We start from the raw sequence: 6607 nt of genomic DNA, 5'->3' as shown, positions 1-6607 counted from the left end.
AGAGCACTTCAACTATCCAAAGCAGAGCATTGGCAGAGTTCATAGCAGAATGGACGCCAACCCCAGATGAAGAAATTCCAGAGACGAGCATCCCCGTCAAAGAGGCAAGCAAAGAGTGGCTGATGTACTTTGATGGTGCCTTCTCGCTGCAAGGCACTGGTGCGGGCGTGCTGCTTGTCGCACCCACCGGAGAGCACCTCAAGTACGTAGTCCAGATGCACTTTCCCAAGGAGCAAGCAACCAACAATACTGCAGAGTATGAAGGATTGCTTGCCGGTCTCAGAATTGCAGCAGACCTTGGGATCAAGAAGCTCATTGTCAGGGGTGACTCACAGCTTGTCGTCCGCCAAGTGAACAAGAACTACCAGAGTCCATTGATGGAAGCATATGTTGATGAAGTGAGGAAGTTAGAAGAGCACTTTGACGGCCTACAGATGGAGCATATCCCAAGAGCTCAGAATGACATTGCTGATGGCCTGTCAAAGTGCGCCGCACTAAAGTTACCTGTGGAACCAGGGATCTTTGTTCTCAAGTTGACTCAACCATCCGTAACACCATCAACTGGACGAAGCAAGAAGAGGAAGTTGATTTCTGGTGACTACTTTCCGGCAGAGCTCCCTGAAGCCGCCGCTAAGAAAGTCCCCAAGATCAACACCAAGGTTGCTGAGGGGCAGTCTGCTCCGGCAAGCCTTATGGTTTGTTACATGGAAGCAGACGCTCCCGACAAGTTTTACTCTGGCAAACTTGCCGGGGAACATCAAGCTCCGGCAGGGCCGCAAGTCCTTGCCGTAGAAGCGGATGTTCCCGCAGCAGCAGAAGTGCCTTTAGTCCTTGTTGTCGAGCCACAAGCTCCAGCATGGGCACAACAGATTGTCCATTTCCTTCAGACTGGGGAACTTCCCGAAGAGCAAGAAGAAACGGAAAGAGTAGCCCGGCAGTCAAGTATGTACCAGTTTGTCGATAGCATATTGTACAGAAGAAGACTCAACGGTGTGAAATTGAAGTGTATTTGCCGGGAAGATGGACAAAAGCTGTTGGCAGAGATACATGGAGGCATATGTGGCCACCACATTGGCGCAAGAGCACTTGCCGGCAAAGCTTTCCGACAAGGTTTCTTTTGGCCGACAGCCCTCCAGGATGCAACTGCACAAGTAACCAAGTGTGAAGCATGCCAGTTCCACTCCAAACAGATACACCAGCCAGCTCAAGCTCTCCAGACGATCCCTTTATCCTGGCCATTTTCGGTCTGGGGGCTCGATATGCTCGGCCCTTTCCCCCGAGCTGTCGGGGGCTTTGAGTACTTGTACGTCGCAATCGACAAGTTCACAAAGTGGCCGAAAATGCAGCCAGTGAGGAAGGTGACAGCACAGTCAGCAGTCAAGTTCTTCAGGTCAATTGTTTGTCATTTCGGGATCCCTAACAGGATCATCACCGACAACGGCACACAATTTACGAGCCGCACCTTCATGCAGTACGTCCAAGACCTTGGCGCCAAGGTCTGCTTCGCTTTTGTTGCTCATCCGAGAAGCAACGGTCAAGCAGAGAGGGCAAATGCTGAAGTGCTGCGCGGGCTCAAGACCAGAACTTTCGACAGGCTGCACAAGTGCGGAAGAAACTGGATCGAGGAGCTGCCGGTGGTTCTTTGGTCGATCAGAACGACGCCAAATCGAGCCACTGGCCAGACACCTTTCGCTCTAGTCTATGGAGCAGAGGCAGTTCTCCCCACGGAACTCGTATACGGATCGCCTCGAGTGCTCGCTTATGATGAGCTTGAGCAAGAACAGCTGCGACAAGACGACGCGCTGCTCCTTGAGGAAGATCGTCTTCAGGCTGCTGTACGAGCTGCTCGATACCAGCAAGCTTTGCGCCGCTACCATAGCCGCAAAGTTAAGGCCAGAAGCTTCGAGGAAGGCGACCTTGTTCTTCGGCGCGTTCAGTCCGCCAAGAATTCCAACAAGTTGACGCCGAAGTGGGAAGGCCCTTATCGGGTGAAACGAGTCACAAGGCCCGGCGCTGTCCGCCTTGAGACCGAAGATGGCATTCCGGTGAGCAACTCCTGGAACATAGAACATCTTCGTAAGTTTTTCCCGTAGGGCGCGGTTGCCGGAACCCGTTCCGGCAACCACCTTTTGTACAAGTCTTGCCGCTGTTGCATGTAATCCTTTGTACAAAGCCGGGCGCAGATCCCGTGCATAAGTAAAACCTCATGTGCTCCGCACAACTTGTCCATTTCATGCATTAGTTTCTTTCTTGCATGCGTTATCTGACACTTTGTGCAGCACCTACATCCGGTAAGCAATAACGAGCCGAAGGGATCCATATTATTATTTTCTCTTCTTTCTTCTTTTTCAATAAAGGAAAAGAAGGTTCCCTCGCACACAAGTTTACCGGGGGGGAAGGAGAAGATTGTGGTATGGACCAGGCGTCGTTCAAGCAAAATTCTGCCTTGCCGGGAAGCAAACGACAGAAAAGCTAAGTTGCCAAAGTTTGAGCAATCAGTTTTTAAATTTTTTGAGTTTTCTTCCTCGAACGACCCTGCTTTGTATGGAAAACCTGTGCGCGGAGGAACCAGCTCGTGGCTAGTTGCGCCCTTACTTTGTTTCGAGTCTGCTCAACAACTTAAGTGTGCTGCATCTAGTCGCGACAAGGTTTCTTGTCGGAAGCAGCGCCGCCAGTAGGCTGCTGAAGTTCCGCACTCAGCGCTCGCGGCTCGGGTGCCTGCGCCGACAAGTTCCCTAGAAGCGTAGGGTAAAAACATACAAAGGAAGGAATCTAGTAGAGGAAATAACATAGCAATTGATAATAGAAATAAAGTTATATTACAAGATAACTTGTCGCAGCTCTAACAGACTGTTTTCATAACATGATTAGCAGCGACAAGGGAAAAGAAGAAATGGGCGGCCTAGTCTACGCGTCCGCCCTCGACCCTCTTGATCTCGTTCACCTTGTCCACAATGGGTGCGACAAGGGCCTTGAGTGCGTCCCGATCGGCGTCTGGCGGCAAGGACTTGAGGACGTTGGTGAAGCTGAGGCCTGGATTGCGGAAGGCCACCTTCATCAGCACCTTCTGGAGAACCCCGACGCAGATTTTGCGCGACTCGTCGGCCAGCTGCTTTGGGATCCTCTCCTGGAGCCGCTGGAGTGCCGTCGCCACGCCCTTGAAGAACAGGCTGAGCTTGGCGCTGGGTTGGAGATTCTCGTCGGAGGGATACCCAAAGTCTTCCATCCCCAGCTGCGCCAGCTCCTCGTTGATAACTGCGGCGATATTCACCAGACCCTCGGTCCAGTGCTCCACAGTGTCTCTGAATGAGTTCTGGGTAACTGCGATGCTCTCTAGCAGTGCCTTGTCAGCCTTGACCTTCTCCGACAAGGTCTTCTCCCGCTCCTTGGCGGCCTCCAGCGTCTGCATCAACGTGGCCAGCTTCAGCTCCAGGTCTGCATTGGAATCCTTGGCGGCGCTGAGCTCCTTGCCCCTCTCAGCGAGAAGACCTTGCAGCTCACCATGGATAGCAACATCCTTCTCACGCTCACGCTTGAGCGCGGCAAGCTCCTCGCCGCTCTTCCCTATATTGGCCTCCAGCTGCGCCACCTTCTCCTCCAGCTCTTTCTTGGCGGCCTCTGCGACCGCGGCAGCGTCCTTTGCTTCCTTAAGCACCCCGCCAAGTGCTTGCTCGCGCTCGGTGAGCTCCTCCTCGTAGCTGTCGAGGTTGGCCTTCCGCTGCACCAATTCACCTTCTTGCGCGGACTGCTTCTCGGCGGCCAGCCTCTGTTCCTCCTCAGCTTCGGCCTTCTCGAGAAGGAAGGCCGTGCGCTCCTCGTCGAATCGCTCCCGCTCCTGTGCTAGAGACCGGAGAGCTTCTTGATTTTGGCCCCGGAGCTCCTCCGCGCGCTTCTCCATGTCAACTCCCGCCTTTGCGACAAGCGCTTCCCCGGAAGCCAGCTTGGCTTGCCGGGCGCGGTAGAGCAATAGCAGCTTCCGCAGCAGCTGCTCCTCCTCAGGCTCGCCACTACTGCTGCTGGGCGCGTCGACCAACGACAGCCCAACAGAGGCGTGCACCTCCCCATCAAAAGATTCCCCCTCGACCGGCGCCCTGGAGCTCGACGCCCAGGGTAGCTTGATGAAGATACCGTCGCCGGCCTTCAAGTAGGCGCCGGGCTGGGGCTCGTCGGAGCGCGGCCCCGCAGTAGCGGCAGAGGGATCGGCGGTCGGTGCAGCGCCTGGCGCTCCTGCGGCCTCAGGGTCGTCAGTACGATCGCCCGACTCCTCGCCGGCTTCTGCGGCAGCAGCCTTGGCGGCCTCTTCGCCGGCGGCCTCATCAGCACTAGCCCCTTCCTCGCTGGCGCCCTCTGTCTCCATTGGCTCAGCCGCAGATGGGTCTGAAGAACGAAGAAGGGAGAAAAATCAATCAAAAATCCAAGAGAAGAAAATCAGAAGAAGAAGAACCCAAGGGAAAGTTTTTGGACAAGGGAATTACCTGCGCCAAGATCTGCAGTTGCGGTCTCGGCCGCCGCAAGATCGACAGTGCTGCCCCTCGCCGGAGAGTTCTCCCTTGCCGGAGAGCGCTCCCTTACCGGGAACCCCTCCCTTGGCGGCGTAGTCGAAGCAGATGGCACTTCGGGACCAGCTTCCGGGCGCTCCTGATGTGGCTGCTCTGCTCCTACACAAATCAACAAGCAAGATATCTACAAAGGAAAAAAGCACTCATGCACCCGACAGCAGAAAGATAACTATGGACTTACGCTGGGGGCTGCTTTGAGGAGTGATTGCCGGGTCCGTCAAGGTGGTCTCGGACCCACCCCCTGCTGACACGGTGGGGTCATCTTTGATGACGATCACCGCGGCCTTGGCCCTCTTTGCCGCTCTCTGGGCCAGCGTCCTGAAAAGAAAGGAGTCCAGATTGAGGCAAGACAGATACAAGATATAAACAGCAAGATTGAAGAACTACAAGAGCACCAAAGAAGCTTACTCTTCTTCCTCCTCGTCGGAGCTGAGCGCGGAAAGATCGAAGTCCGGCCCTCCTCCGGTGCGGCGAGGCGGAGGAGTAGGATCCCTTGCTCGCTTGGCGGGGGCGGTGGCGGTGGCCCAGGAAGATCCCACTCCAGTTGCCGCTGCTGCGTGAGGCGCTCCCGCGGCAACATTGCTTGCCGCGGTAGAGCGCGTCGCACGGCTTGGCGGCTGTTGAGCCGGCTGCCGCCCCGCTACATCCGCGGCCCTGCGAAGACGCCTTCTTGGCGGGGCCGGGGACTCCGCCTGCGGCAAGTTTTCTGAAGGCTCGGGCTCCTCCTCGCCGGCCTCGCTCGGCTCGGCTTCGGAACCGGCAGGCTCCTCCTCGCCAATGAACTCCGCGCGCTCGGCAAGGTTTGCCGCCTCTGCAGCCTCCGCCTCCTCCACGGTGAACCCGAACACGCCCGTGGCGGCTGCGGCTGCAACCTCTTCCGCCCTAGTGGCGATGCGCTGCAGCTCCTCGTCGGTGGTGTCACGACTGAGGCTCTTCTGCTCGTCAGCGTGGACCGGCACTTCTTCCAAGTTGTCGAAGAACGCTTGCACGATGTCATCCGCAGGCTCTTGCCAAGTTGGAACGATTCCGTGTGAATCGCACAACGGCATCATGGCGCGGATCCGGTCAAGCGAAGAATTATTGCACAAAGGAACTACGCCCCTCGGCAGCGTGAATGGGTGCTGGGGGTCGCGTTTGAACAACTCCAGGAGCATCGCATCCAGCTCCAAGACGGTGAAGTTGTAGTTGAGGCCCGGCCGCAGCCTCATGATGTCCGCCGAGTTCTTGAATTCCCAGGCGGGCCTCCCCCTCTCCTGCAGGGGGGCGATGCGGCGGCGGAGGAAATCTGGGCCTACAGCGCCTACAGTGAGCCCGGCAAGCCTGAGACGAAGAATCCTACTGATGGCGATCTTTAGCCTCTCGTCTTCCGGGGCCACGTTGCTCCAGTCATTGCCGCACACTATTGGAGCTTGGCGCACGACGGTGAAGGGCTGCGGATTCTCCTCAACGATCCAGCACCACTCCGCTCTCCACTCATCCCACTTGCTGTGGAGCTCCCCCTCCAAGTATGCCTCCTTCTTGCCGACTCTCGAGATCCAGGCGATCCCTCCGGCAAGCGGCTCTCCTCTCTCTACCCGAGGTATGAAGAAGTTGCGGAAAAGGGCAACATTGGGGTGGACTCCGACAAAGTTTTCGCACAAATGTGCGAAAACTACCATGGTCAGAACGGCGTTGGGGGTGAAGTCAAGGAGGCGGAAGCCGTAGATGTTCATTATATCACAGAAGAACTCCGAGAAGGGCGGGCAAAGCCTGCAATAGAAGAACAGCGCGAAGAATGGGTACCCGTTTGGAGCCAGCACCGAAGCAGCGGCCGGGAGTACCCTCATGCGTGGATGCGCCCGCGTCTCTGTCGCCCAGAAGAGGTAGAAGTACTCCCTCAGCTCCTGCACGCCGAGCTGGGGGGAGAAGATCGCCGGCTCCTTCAGCAGCGCCGCGAGCCGCTGCGCCTCGGCCGACTTCACGCCCTTTCCCTTGTCGGCTTTCGGAGCCATGGCGGAGGTGGTGGGGGAGGTCGACGGCGTGGTGATGCTGGTGGCAATGGGGGGCGG

Source organism: Triticum aestivum, chromosome 7A, assembly GCF_018294505.1.
Source record: "Triticum aestivum cultivar Chinese Spring chromosome 7A, IWGSC CS RefSeq v2.1, whole genome shotgun sequence".
NCBI classification, from domain to species: Eukaryota; Viridiplantae; Streptophyta; class Magnoliopsida; order Poales; family Poaceae; genus Triticum; species Triticum aestivum.
Note: the sequence above shows the minus strand (reverse complement) of the source record.